Source organism: Schistocerca nitens, chromosome 8 (genome assembly GCF_023898315.1).
Source record: "Schistocerca nitens isolate TAMUIC-IGC-003100 chromosome 8, iqSchNite1.1, whole genome shotgun sequence".
NCBI classification, from domain to species: domain Eukaryota; kingdom Metazoa; phylum Arthropoda; class Insecta; order Orthoptera; family Acrididae; genus Schistocerca; species Schistocerca nitens.
This window is the reverse complement of record NC_064621.1, coordinates 348,526,818-348,540,613: the sequence shown is the minus strand read 5'-3', so window position 1 is coordinate 348,540,613 and position 13,796 is coordinate 348,526,818. Positions and strand designations below refer to the sequence as shown.

Genomic DNA, 13,796 nt, shown 5'->3' with positions numbered 1-13,796 from the left:
AAGCACGACTCACGCCCCTTCCTCACAGGTTCACATCTGCCAGTACCTCGTCTCCCACCTTCCAAACTCTGCAAAAAGCTCTCCTGCAGGAAAGGGCTTGAGTCATGCTTGAGTAGCTCAGATGGTAGAACACTTTCCCGCGAAAGGCAAAGGTCCCGAGTTCGAATCTCGGTCCGGCACACAGTTTTAATCTGCCAGGAAGTTTCATATCAGCGAACACTCCGCTGCAGAGTGAAAATTTCATTCTGGTGTGTGGATAGTGTCTGCGACATATGTTGTGAATAAGGTTAGTAGCAAAGAAGTAATAAACTTAAGTGTCATGTGGATACTGCTGTGAAATATCTTGTGAATAAAGTTAGTAGCAAAGAAGTAATAAATTTAAACACCGTGGAAAATGCGACATTTTTTCACAAATCTCATTGTTTATAATGTCATATCTTATATATTCCCTCCCCCCCCCCCCCCCCACGAACCATTGACCTTGCCGTTGGTGGGGAAGCTTGCGTGCCTCAACGATACAGATGGTCGTACCGTAGGTGCAACCACAACGGAGGGGTATCTGTTGAGAGGCCAGACAAACGTGTGGTTCCTGAAGAGGGGCAGCAGCCTTTTCAGTAGTTGCAGGGGCAACAGTCTGGATGATTGACTGATCTGGCCTTGCAACACTAACCAAAACGGCCTTGCTGTGCTGGTACTGCGAACGGCTGAAAGCAAGGGGAAACTACAGCCGTAATTTTTCCCGAGGACATGCAGCTTTACTGTATGGTTAAATGATGATGGCGTCCTCTTGGGTAAAATATTCCGGAGGTAAAATAGTCCCCCATTCGGATCTCCGGGCGGGGACTACTCAGGAGGACGTCGTTATCAGGAGAAAGAAAACTGGCATTCTACGGATCGGAGCGTGGAATGTCAGATCCCTTAATCGGGCAGGTAGGTTAGAAAATTTAAAAAGGGAAATGGATAGGTTAAAGTTAGATATAGTGGGAATTAGTGAAGTTCGGTGGCAGAAGGAACAAGACTTCTGGTCAGGTGAATACAGGGTTATAAGTACAAAATCAAGTAGGGGTAATGCAGGAGTAGGTTTAATAATGAATATAAAAATAGGAGTGCGGGTAAGCTACTACAAACAGCATAGTGAACGTATTATAGTGGCCAAGATAGACACGAAGCCCATGCCTACTACAGTAGTACAAGTTTATATGCCAGTTAGCTCTGCAAATGACGAAGAAATTGAAGAAATGTATGATGAAATAAAAGAAATTATTCAGGTAGTGAAGGGAGACGAAAATTTAATAGTCATGGGTGACTGGAATTAGAGAGTAGGAAAAGGGAGAGAAGGAAACACAGTAGGTGAATATGGATTGGGGCTAAGAAATGAAAGAGGAAGCCATCTGGTAGAATTTTGCACAGAGCATAACTTAATCATAGTTAACACTTGGTTCAAGAGTCATAAAAGAAGGTTGTATACATGGAAGAATCCTGGAGATACTACAAGGTATCAGACAGATTATATAATGGTAAGACAGAGATTTAGGAACCTGGTTTTAAATTGATAGACATTTCCAAGGGCAGATGTGGACTCTGACCACAATCTATTGGTTATGAACTGTAGATTAAAACTGAAGAAACTGCAAAAAGGTGGAATTTAAGGAGATGGGACCTGGATAAACGGAAAGAATCAGAGGTTCTACAGAGTTTTAGGGAGAGCGTAAGGGAACAATTGACAGGAATGGGGGGAAGAAATACGGTAGAAGACGAATGGGTAGCTCTGAGGGATGAAGTAGTGAAGGCAGCAGAGGATCAAGTGGGTAAAAAGACGAGGGCTAGTAGAAATCCTTGGGTAACAGAAGAAAAATATTGAATTTAATTGATGAAAGGAGAAAATATAAAAATGCAGTAAATGAAACAGGCAAAAAGGAATACAAACGTCTCAAAAATGAGATCGACAGGAAGTGCAAAATGGCTAAACAGGCATGGCTAGAGGACAAATAAGGATGTAGAGGCTTATCTCACTAGGTGTAAGATAGATACAGCCTACAGGAAAATTAAAGAGACCTTTGGAGAAAAGAGAGCCACTTGTATGAATATCATAAGCTCAGATGGAAACCCAGTTCTAAGCAAAGAGGGGAAAGCAGAAAGGTGGAAGGAGTATATAGAGGGTCTATACAAGGGCGATGTACTTGAGGACAATATTATGGAAATGGAAGAGGATGTAGATGAAGATGAAATGGGAGATACGATACTGCGTGAAGAGTTTGACAGAGCACTGAAAGACCTGAGTCGAAACAAGGCCCCGGGAGTAGACAACATTCCATTAGAACTACTGACGGCCTTGGGAGAGCCAGTCCTGACAAAACTCTACCATCTGGTGAGCAAGATGTACGAGACAGGCGAAATACCCTCAGACTTCAAGAAGAATGTAATAATTCCAATCCCAAAGAAAGCAGGTGTTGACAGATGTGAAAATTACCGAACTATCAGTTTAATAAGTCACAGCTGCAAAATACTAACGCGAATTATTTACAGACGAATGGAAAAACTGGTAGAAGCCGACCTTGGGGAAGATCAGTTTGGATTCCGTAGAAATGTTGGAACATCTGAGGCAATACTGACCTTACGACTTATCTTAGAAGGAAGATTAAGGAAAGGCAAACCTACGTTTCTAGCATTTGTAGACTTAGAGAAAGCTTTCGAAAATGTTGACTGTATTACCCTTTTTCAAATCCTGAAGGTGGCGCAGGGGTAAAATATAGGGAGCGAAAGGCTATTTACAAATGGTTCAAATGGCTCTGAGCACTATGGGACTCAACTGCAGAGGTCATTAGTCCCCTACAACTTAGAACTAGTTAAACCTAACTAACCTAAGGACATCACAAACATCCATGCCCGAGGCAGGATTCGAACCTGCGACCGTAGCGGTCTTGCGGTTCCAGACTGCAGCGCCTTTAACCGCACGGCCACTTCGGCCGGCTGGCTATTTACAATTTGTACAGAATCCAGATGGCAGTTATAAGAGTCGAGGGGCTTGAAAAGCAAGCAGTGGTTGGGAAGGGAGTGAGACAGTGTTGTAGCCTATCCCCGATGTTATTCAATCTTTATATTGAGCAAGCAGTGAAGGAAACAAAAGAAAAATTCGGAGTAGGTATTAAAATCCATGGAGAAGAAATAAAAACTTTGAGGTTTGCCGATGAAATTGTAATTCTATCAGAGACAGCAAAGGAACTGGAAGAGCAGTTTAACGGAATGGACAGTGTCTTGAAAGGAGGATATAAGATGAACATCAACAAAAGCAAAACGAGGATAATGGTATGTAGTCCAATTAAGTCAGATGATGCTGAGGGAATTAGATTAGGAAATGAGACACTTAAAGTAGTAAAGGAGTTTTGCTATATGGGGAGCAAAATAGCTTATGATGGTCGACGTAGACAGGATATAAAATGTAGACTGGCAATGGCAAGGAAAGCGTTTCTGAAGAAGAGAAATTTGTTAACATCGAGTATAGATTTATGTGTCAGGAAGTCGTATTTGAAAGTATTTGTATGGAGTGTAGCCATGTGTGGAAGTGAAACATGGACAATAAATAGTTTGGGCAAGAAGAGAATAGAAGCTTTTGAAATGTGGTGCTACAGAAGAATGTTGAAGATTAGGTGGGTAGATCACGTAACTAATGAGGAGGTATTGAATAGGATTGGGGAGAAGAGGAGTTTGTGGCACAACTTGACTAGAAGATGGGATCGGTTGGTAGGACATGTTTTGAGGCATCAAGGGATCACAAATTTAGCGCTGCAGGACAGTGTGAAGGGTAAAAATCGGAGAGGGAGGCCAAGAGATGAATACACTAAGCAGATACAGAAGGATGTAGGTTGCAGTAGTTACTGGGAGATGAAGGAGCTTGCACAGGATAGATTAGCATGGGGAGCTGCATCAAACCAGTCTCAGGACTGAAGACCACAACAAAAACATCTTATAAACTATGATAAGTAGGTGGTTTTTATCCCAACAAAGATTGTTGCCTAGCAGTAAGTGATACGTGCACCAAACTTGGTAGAACCCGGTCCAGTGGTTTCGGAAGAGATGTGGATCAGACATACGTACGTACATACACGACACACACACACACACACACACACACACATATATATATATATATATATATATATATATATATATATATATATATATTTCATAATATGTATGCATCTTGAATACAGTGTGCTAGAACAGGCCAGGCTATCATGAGTTGTGTTCAGTAGGTTTGACATTCAAGTCTATACTCGCTTGCCAAATTCGGCAACAGCACTCTTACAATGGGTCCACTCACTAATCACATACTCATTAATTGTAGGCAGAAATCTGAGGTTAAACGTTTCGTTCCAACGAAGTAGTGATCAATCCCGTGCTGGTTGCGTTATGCTGTCCCATTTCCCGACACTCATTAGGTTTCGCATTTGCTAATCACGAATTTTGTCAACGTGGTATCTGAGAAGCCCAAACTTGTTCCAGAGCTGCTGTTAACTAAGGAGGAAATAAGATGCCAACTGTAGGACATGTAGTAAAAAAACAAATGTTTTGTGAAAAGATTGATCTAAAAGTGTAAAATAAAATAGATTAGAGCAACATTTGACGTGCTTGTGAATGATGCTACAAATTATGGACAACAATTCTAACACAGTAGCAAATATATGGTTGACTTTTATTTACAAAATCGGGTATTTAAATATTTAAAATCATACACAAGGAACTGTAGCAACTGGAACGCTCATACGTTTGTTACGTAGAAAGAGCACTTTGTAGACGGATTGGAGCTGCTCTCTGATTTACCATTCCAGTTTTAATCTATTCATTGTATTCATTTTTTGCAGGGGAAAGTTAGTGAGCAAGAATAATTAGCCGGCAGCAATAAGGGGGACATTACTTCTTGTACCACGCACATTCTCTTTCCAGATATGCTAAGGATTCTGTATTGAAATATTTTTGAGACTGAATAACACTGTTCTACAAAAAAAACCTTTTTTCTATTTCTGATAAAAAGTATTGTGATCCTAGTTGTAATTTGAGTGCTGAATTGAAAACTGTTTTTGGTTTTTTTCTGTCAGGGATAGTTTATGAGTAATCGCAATTTTATTTCTCTTTTCAGTTTCTGATATAGTGCAGAAAACGTGAGGTGAAATTCGACAAACAAATGCACATCTTTATGATGTTATAAGTTCATCACATTAATGGAGGGTGGGATCTAACATATAACACAGTAACCTTTGTGTATACACTTTGAAGCATTTATTTGACATGAGAAATTACAGAAAATTGACAAAAAATGAGCCACTGCCTTGTAATGCACATCACTTTTTTCTCTTGTATTGTGAATCTTTCTTCTCTCGAATGATATTCCAGCAATAATCTGCTAACATAGAAGGTACCCACTTCCCTTCATAGTGCCTTTCTAAGATAGAAATGTCCGATACCTCTGTGAAGTAGTCCAGATGAGAGTCCATCATATGTACCTTTCAAAGACATATTGCACCCCAAATCCTGATATGCTTTAATCATATCCTTCACCATTGCTTTGTAGTTAGTAGCTCTTCTTCTTCCGAGGAAGTTTTCCGACATCATCTTGAAACAGTCCCATGCGGTTTTTTATCAGTTAAACATGCTTCAAAATTTGCATCTTTCTGCAGCTCTCTGATTTGTGGGTCCACAAATACACCTTCCTTTATTTTTGCAGCTGAAAGACGGGGTAATTTGGTAGCTAGATATACAAACCCACAGCCTGTTGGATCCATGGCCTTCACGAATTGTTTCATCAGGCCAAGTTTGATGTGAAGCGGTGGAAGTAGTATATATTCAGGAGCCAACTTTCCCTCTTCGCCTAGGCCATTTCTTTTTTACGTAGTGAGAATTTTGGTCTCGACTATCCCACTCGCAAAGAAATCAGGCATGCTTTGTGTATCCTGGTTGCATTCCCAGTTCCATAGCAATTACCTTGAAATCTGCACATATTTTCCATTTGTGTTCATTGTATTTTAATGAATTTAGCATCCTTTGTACGAATTCGTAATTCTCTTTTGTCAAACTAGCGTAAGATACTGGAACAGAGGGTATTTTATTTCCATTATGGAGCAAAACACCCTTCAGACTTGTTTTCGATGCATCTATGAAAAGTCTCCACTCCAGTGAAATATAAGTGAAGTTCAGCACTTTCATCAGGCCAGCAACGTCATTGCAAGATGTTAGTGCTTCGTCAGTTGAAAAATAAGAAATAAAGGCATGTTCTCTGTGCCTGAGCACACTGATTTTAGTACTTTGGTGCAGTAGATTATACTCTTGTAATCTTGAACCAAGCAGCTGCGCCTTTTGTTTACTTAGTCCTAGATCACGTACTAAATCATTTAAATCTGCCTGTGTTAACAAATATGGCGATGACTCACTTGTGCAGTGATATAAAGAATCATCATCTGTGATTTCTTCAGTACTACGTATTTCACTGTCACTCAGAATTTGACCTCGAGCTCTTGAAGGTACTGGAAGGTTGTCGGAATGCTGAACTGGCATTCTCGCTGAAGGCAGATCTGGGTAAACAATGTGCCTCTTCGCCTTTTTGCTTGTAAAACCCTGAATTTTTGTTAGACAGAAATAACAATCAGTAACACGGTCCTTAGGCTCCCTCCACACCATGGGAACAGCAAACAACGCCACATTCTCTTTACCTTTCTACCACTGAATTAGTTTGCAGTAACATGTAGCACAACAGAAATGTGGTGCCCATTCTTTATCTTGGTCTCCTACCTCTACTCCAAAGTAATGTTTGTATGCTTTCTTTATGACTGAAGAAATTTTCTTCCTATTTCTGGCAAAAGTGAACTTACCACAGATGTAGCAGAAGTTTTCCGGCTTATATCGACATCCACGATGACGTGGCATTTCTGCAAATTTAAAAATACCACTTTGGTAATACACCTGTATTAAATTAATAGTAGGGAACTAGAGGAACGCTGATGTGTAAAAACAAGCAGTCGTTTTACCTTCAGCACCAGGCTCAATCAGTATACACACAGGAACTAAAAAATTCAAACGTGCTCAGAAATATGACAGACAGTCACTTGTCAGCCAAAACACCCACTTGTTAAGACTGACACAAATTGCGGCTAACACCACTGTTGTAAACTCGATGCAACTGCCCCTAGGAGGCGTGAAGCTTTACTGCCGAGGCAGCGACCGGCTGTCGCCGTTCGAGTTAATGAGATGTTTCAGGTGGTCTTAATGACATAGGTGTGGCAGCGGTAACCTAATGATGTCTGATTCTTCCCACCTGCTGTTGCACAAGAAATTATCACGTTCTATCACTACTGGATGCAGCAACATAACCGTATTTCTCCATAACGTCTCTGTGTTTGCCATGAATTGTGAATATACATATATATACGTATTACATAAAAAGTATCCCTGACAACGATATTTTCTTTACATATTTGAATTTCCCACGGTAAAATGGTCTAGAAGCACATACTTTAATATCAGAAATAGAACCCATGTCGAACAGTGTAATTCTTGAAACTTATTTCAACCTTCTAGCATAGGTGATAGAAATATATGAAAGCCACACAACAGCAGACTTCACAACCCACATAATCCCATATACCAATGTCCTCTAGTATGATTTAAAATTCTTCGATTCTAAGGTAAATCAGGACTTTTTAACGTGTCAGTCGGCACCTCATGTGCTGTACACGATTTCACGCATCATTCAAAGGTGCTCAAACGTTTCTCTAATCTATTTTATTTCTTAGTTTTGGAGGACTAAATTTCGCAAAACTTTGACCTTGTTTTTTTATTTCTTTAATTTTTAAGTTTTGTTCACAGAACATGGAATCTCATGGACTAAAGTAGAATTGTTTTCACTAACGAGTGCTGCTTTGAATTGATCCCCTATAACCAGCGAAGACATGTCTGGAGATGACCTGAACAGCAGTGGGATACCAATCCGATTGTCGCCCGCCATGCAGCCCGACAACCAGGAGTGATGGTCTGGGGTGCCATTTCTTTTCATTTCAGGACCGCTTTGGATGTCATCCACAGAGAACTTACAGCACAGCGGTACGTCTACGATATTCTCCGCGCCATTTTATAGCCCTTCGTGGCTTACATTTCCACAAGGCGATGCCCAAAAGCACAAGCAATAGTTTCTACCTCGTGTCGTCATGCTTGCCAAACCCTACCTTGGTCAGCAAGATCGGCGGGTCTCCACCCCCCCCCCTCCCCCCAGTTGAGAAGGTTTGTAGTATAATGGGGCAGGGCTCTTCCACCAGCTCCTGATTTTGACGATCTAATGCGCCAGTTGGTCAGAATTCGGCACGATATCCTTCGGGACGACATCCAACAAGTCTGTCAACCAGTTCCAATCCAGATAACTACTTGCAGAAGTCCAGAGATGAACTAATGCGTTACTGACTTGCTCAATTTGTGAAGCTCTTTCCCTTGAACGAATTTTACTGAAGCTGTAATCAGTTTTTTCTCTGTACACTCACATCACTTCTAACAATTTCCGTCCCATTCGGGTAATTTCTTCATGGAGCGTCTTTCTTTTGTTAGAGTGTATTTAAATATCGATCGGTATTTTATTATTATTGGCCAACGGCCTAGCTACAGTGGTAACATCGGTTCCCGTCAGATTTCCGAAGTTAAGTGCTGTCGGGCTGGGCTGGCACTTGGATGGGTGACCATCCAGTCGACCGAGCGCTGTTGGCAAGCGAGGTGCCCTCAGCCCTTGTGAGACAAACTGAGGAGCTACTTGATTGAGAAGTAGCGGCTCCGGTCTCATAAACTGACATACGGCCAGGAGAGTGGTGCGCTGACCACATGCCCCTCCATATCCGCATCCAGTGACGCCTGTGGGCTGAGGATGACACGGCGGCCTTTCGGTACCTTTGGGCCTTCATGGCCTGTTCGGGAGGAGTTTATTAAAACTATATAGATCAAGGAAAAGCAAATTTGGTGGCATTTAAGCATTCAACGATTAACTTAAAATTTTAAAGGTACTAGAAGACATTTGTCTGGTAGATTTCACTACCCCAATTACAGTCAAGTCATTAAATCTTTTCTAGAGTGAATTTTCATCCTGCAGCAGTGTGTAAATTGACTTGAAACTTCCTGACAGATGACAACTGTGTGCGAGACAGGGATTCTAACAGGAGTTATTCATGTACAGCTTACAACTCGCCTTCACAGCTTTACTTCCGCTAGAACTCCGTCTTCTGTCTTCCAAATTTATATCCTTTCTTCCAGGGTGCAAGTCCCCACGAGGTATGCAGGAGAACTTTTGTGAAGTTTCGAAGACAGGAGATGTACTGGCAGAAGAGAAGCTGCCAGGACGGGTCTTAAGTCGTGTTAGGACAGATCAGTCGGTGGAGTACTTGCCAACGAAAGACAAAGATAACGAGTTTGAGTCTCAGTCTCGCACTGTAAGTCGACCCAGGTTAGAATTCAATGACTACTAAATGAAACAAGAATCACCATTAATTAAATTTTTTACATTGAAGTGACTCATAAAACCTCTGACAAGCAAAAGCAATTCTAAAGTAAAGCATTGGCACATTTTAATAAAGAATTGTGTGTCAAAATGAAACAATCACATTTGCAAACTTGTATCTTGTTAATCGTGATGTTAGTAGAAAGGACAGATAGAGAAGGGAATGCGTTTCATATGTGGCCGGAGTTTAGAGCATATTGGTCATGCAAATCTGAAAGCAGGTCTTTAGAGCGAAGAAAGAAGTTATTGAAATTCTATAAAAAAATTCTATAAAAACGACTTGTGGATCATATCACTGCCGTATCTCGATCTCACCATAGCAACCTGTAGGTGGAGGTTGAAGTGGTTGCATAATCAGTCATTGGCGGTACACCAATGACTGACACCTGCAGCTAAGTTCATCTCAGCCCAAAATCTTCCAAAGTCCCTAAGCTCATCTGCCTGGAGACGGGCCCTGCCGGTGATAAAGGCAAGAGGAGGAAAAGTGAGACGGTCAAGGCTGCGGAGAGGAAATGATTTTGTAACGACTATTTACTAAACGGAAGAATTGTATGCCCGTGTTTTCCGTTCTTTACTTTTTCCTGATTGGCTGGGCTATGAATATTTTGAGCGACAACCGTTGAAAAGAATGCTTAAAACATGCTGGTCCCTTTCCCTGATTTTTGATTCGGACAATTACCAGTAATGTGTTCCTATCATTTCTTACTGAAAGAAGACATATCGCTCTCTGTCTGTCACTGTATGTAGCCAATGAAGTAGGACCTTAGCAGCACAGTCGAGTTTCTCTCTGTAATTTCCAGTTTATTTAAGTTGGCCAGTTCTTACATTGCGTAATCATTTGTTTTAGTGGAGCCAACGTATGCGGCATTCCACTTACAAAGAGGTCCCAAATGCGGGCGCTCCCTCCATTTTCTATATGTTATCTATGACATCTGAAGGTTTGCAAAGAAATACAGCTTTCTATGTTTTGTTTAAAATAGTGCCTTTCCCAGTCTACATCTACATGATTACTCTGCAATTCACATTTAAGTGCTTGGCAGTGGGTTCATCGAACCACAATCATGCTATCTCCCTACCATTCCACTCCCGAACAGCGCGCGGGAAAAACGAACACCTCAACCTTTCTGTTCGAGCTCTGATTTCTCTTATTTTATTTTAATGATCATTCCTACCTATGTAGGTTGGGTTCAACAAAATATTTTCGCATTCGGAAGAGAAAGTTGGTGACTGAAATTTCTTAAATAGATCTCGCCGCAACGAAAAACGTCTTTGCTTTAATGACTTCCATCCCAACTCGCGTATCATATCTGCCACACTCTCTCCCCTATTACGTGATAATACAAAACGAGCTGCCCTTTTTTTCACCCTTTCGATGTCCTCCGTCAATCCCACCTGGTAAGGATCCCACACCGCACAGCAATATTCTAACAGAGGACGAACGAGTGTAGTGTAAGCTGTCTCTTTAGTGGACTTGTTGCATCTTCTAAGTGTCCTGCCAATGAAACGCAACCTTGGGCTCGTCTTCCCCACAATATAATCTATGTGGTCTTTCCAACTGAAGTTGTTCGTAATTTTAACACCCAGGTACTTAGTTGAATTGACAGCCCTGAGAATTGTACTATTTATCGAGTAATCGAATTCCAACGGATTTCTTTTGGAACTCATGTGGATCACCTCACACTTTTCGTTATTTAGCGTCAACTGCCACCTGCCACACCATACAGCAATCTTTTCTAAATCGCTTTGCAACTGATACTGGTCTTCGGATGACCTTACTAGACGGTAAATTATTGCATCATCTGCGAACAACCTAAGAGAACTGCTCAGATTGTCACCCAGGTCATTTATATAGATCAGGAACCACAGAGGTCACAGGAGGCTTTGTAAGTAGGCTGTTTAGGTTTTTTTTTATTGGTAACGCCAACTCTGTATGAAAATCACTGGCTGTGCTGTGTGCAGTCTGTGGCTGCTTTGCATTGTTGTAATACTCGCCATTGTAGTGTTAGGCAGCTGGCTGTGAACAGCGCATAGCGTTGCGCAGTTGGAGGTGAGCCGCCAGCAGTGGTGGATGTGGGGAGAGAGATGGCGGAGTTTTGTAATTTGTCATGAACTGCTATATATATGATGATATCAAGGTAAATACATTCTTTGTTCTCTATTAATATCTTTCATTTGCTAACTATCCCTATCAGTAGTTAGTGCCTTCCATAGTTTGAATCTTTTATTTAGCTGGCAGTAGTGGCGCTCGCTGTATTGCAGTAGCTTGAGCAGCGAAGATTTTTGTGAGGTAAGTGATTTGTGAAAGGTATAGTTTAATGTTAGTCAGGGCCATTCTTTTGTAGGGAATTTTGAAAGTCAGATTGCGTTGCGCTAACAAAATATTGTGTGTCAGTTTAAGCACAGTCTTGTATAAATGTTCAAAGGGGAAGTTTCATATGGCGACCCTGCCAGGATACCTCACTGGAATCTTCTGATTTTTTTCTTGTAGTTTGTGTAATTAGTGTAGCTATTGTTTATTGCTAGCGCGTAATTATAGAGAGAATTTCCTTTGTAGTTGTAGTTTTTCATTGTTGTACAGTAAAACAGTTGTGGCATGCATGTAGATTTGCACCAAGTATTTAGCAGCTGAAATTAACTAGATATTATTTTCAGTGCTATGTTAATGTGTTCCCCTATTTTTGCTCTTCAAATTGTATTTTTCTGTGTTGTCTTGTGAAATATTGTGACAATAATGGCGTGTGAAAAACGTAACACTAGGCTCCAAAGTAAATTGAGAAATGACAGCGAAGATGAAAGCAGTGTGTTAGCGCCACCGTGTAATGAATTAACTAATATTCAAAGTAGTTATTTGGTAACTGTGCATAGGGAAATGGAGCGGGCGGAAAACAATGGCGTGGACAGTGAAACAATTAGTGAAGAGGGAAGCATTATCGATCGATCGGTCGGCAACAGCTCGCCTCAGGAATCGGGAATGACAGGACACAATTTTGCAAATATTGTAGATTCAGGTTTTGGATCCTCACCGTTTTCTCAAATAAGTCAAGACACATTTTCTGCTTGTCAAAATGTGAACGTTTCCGGTGCAAATTCACTGCCGAAAAGCACTGAGGAACATGTTCCAGACACCAGTGCATTGTTATTACAATTAATACAACAAATGGGACAAACACAACAAAAGCTTCAAAAGTTAGACACAATGGAACAAAATCTTCGAAAGTTAGACACAATGGAACAAAATCAGAGACAAACACAGCAAAAGCTTCAAAAGTTAGACACAATGGAACAAAATCAGAGACAAACACAGCAAAAGCTTCAAAAGTTAGACACAATGGAACAACACCAGAGACAAACAAAGCAACAGTTAGACGCAATGGAACAAAATCTTCACACCACGCTTGAACAAACACGTGAAGATTTAACTACTGAGTTACATAACATCGAATCGAAATGTCAAAAAGTCTGTAATGACGTAAAAACACAAATTTGTGAGCATTTCCAACCTATTTTTTCGCGTCATGAAAATGCACTACAGAATCACGAAGCAGCCATAAAAGAACTGCAAACTACTGTTCATGAAAATCATGAGACCTTGCAAGCTAAATTTGACTCAGTTGCATCTACCGATTCGGTTACGCAACTTGCAAAAACTCAGGAAAACTTGAAGGACACAGTAGATTCGATTTCAACACAAATGGACACTCTGAAACTTGGTTCAGAAAAACACACTGAGGAAATGTGTTCACTATCGGAGAAAGTAGCCGAACTTTCGGATCAGGTCACTAACTTATCTACAAAGGTAGATGATGATCTGAATGACACAAGACCTGTAGCCTTCACTGACACAGAAGAGTATGAACAAATTAAGAAATTCAAACAAAATCAGAATCAAATTAATACGCAACACCAAAGAGAAATCCGGGAAGTACAAGATCAGCTGACTCAGGTAATACAAGAATTACGTATTTCAGAGGCCACTCGCGCTCCAATACGGGAAGAGGGACTTAGAAATACGGAACAACCACAAAATAATAACACAGGACACTTCGTAAATTATGAAAGAAATTGGCAAGGCACACCGAATTTTGAGATGGAACCGCCGAAACGACGTAATAATGACCGACATGCGACTCGCCGACATGATGACTTTGACTATAAGCTGTTCATTACTACACGTAAATTCAAAACGTTTAAAAATTCTGCCAACGACATTCATCCACAAGCGTGGCTCCATCAATTCTCTCATTGTTTTCCTCCCAACTGGTCATTGGAACAC

The 13,796-nt window shown here is 40.9% G+C and overlaps 1 protein-coding gene across 3 annotated transcripts in view; it reads right to left on the bottom strand.

Annotated features, from left to right (window-relative positions):
• The window catches only part of LOC126198594 (15-hydroxyprostaglandin dehydrogenase [NAD(+)]-like), a 273,410-nt gene that overhangs the window by 99,200 nt on the left and 160,414 nt on the right, over positions 1 to 13,796 (bottom strand). The window lies entirely within an intron of this gene.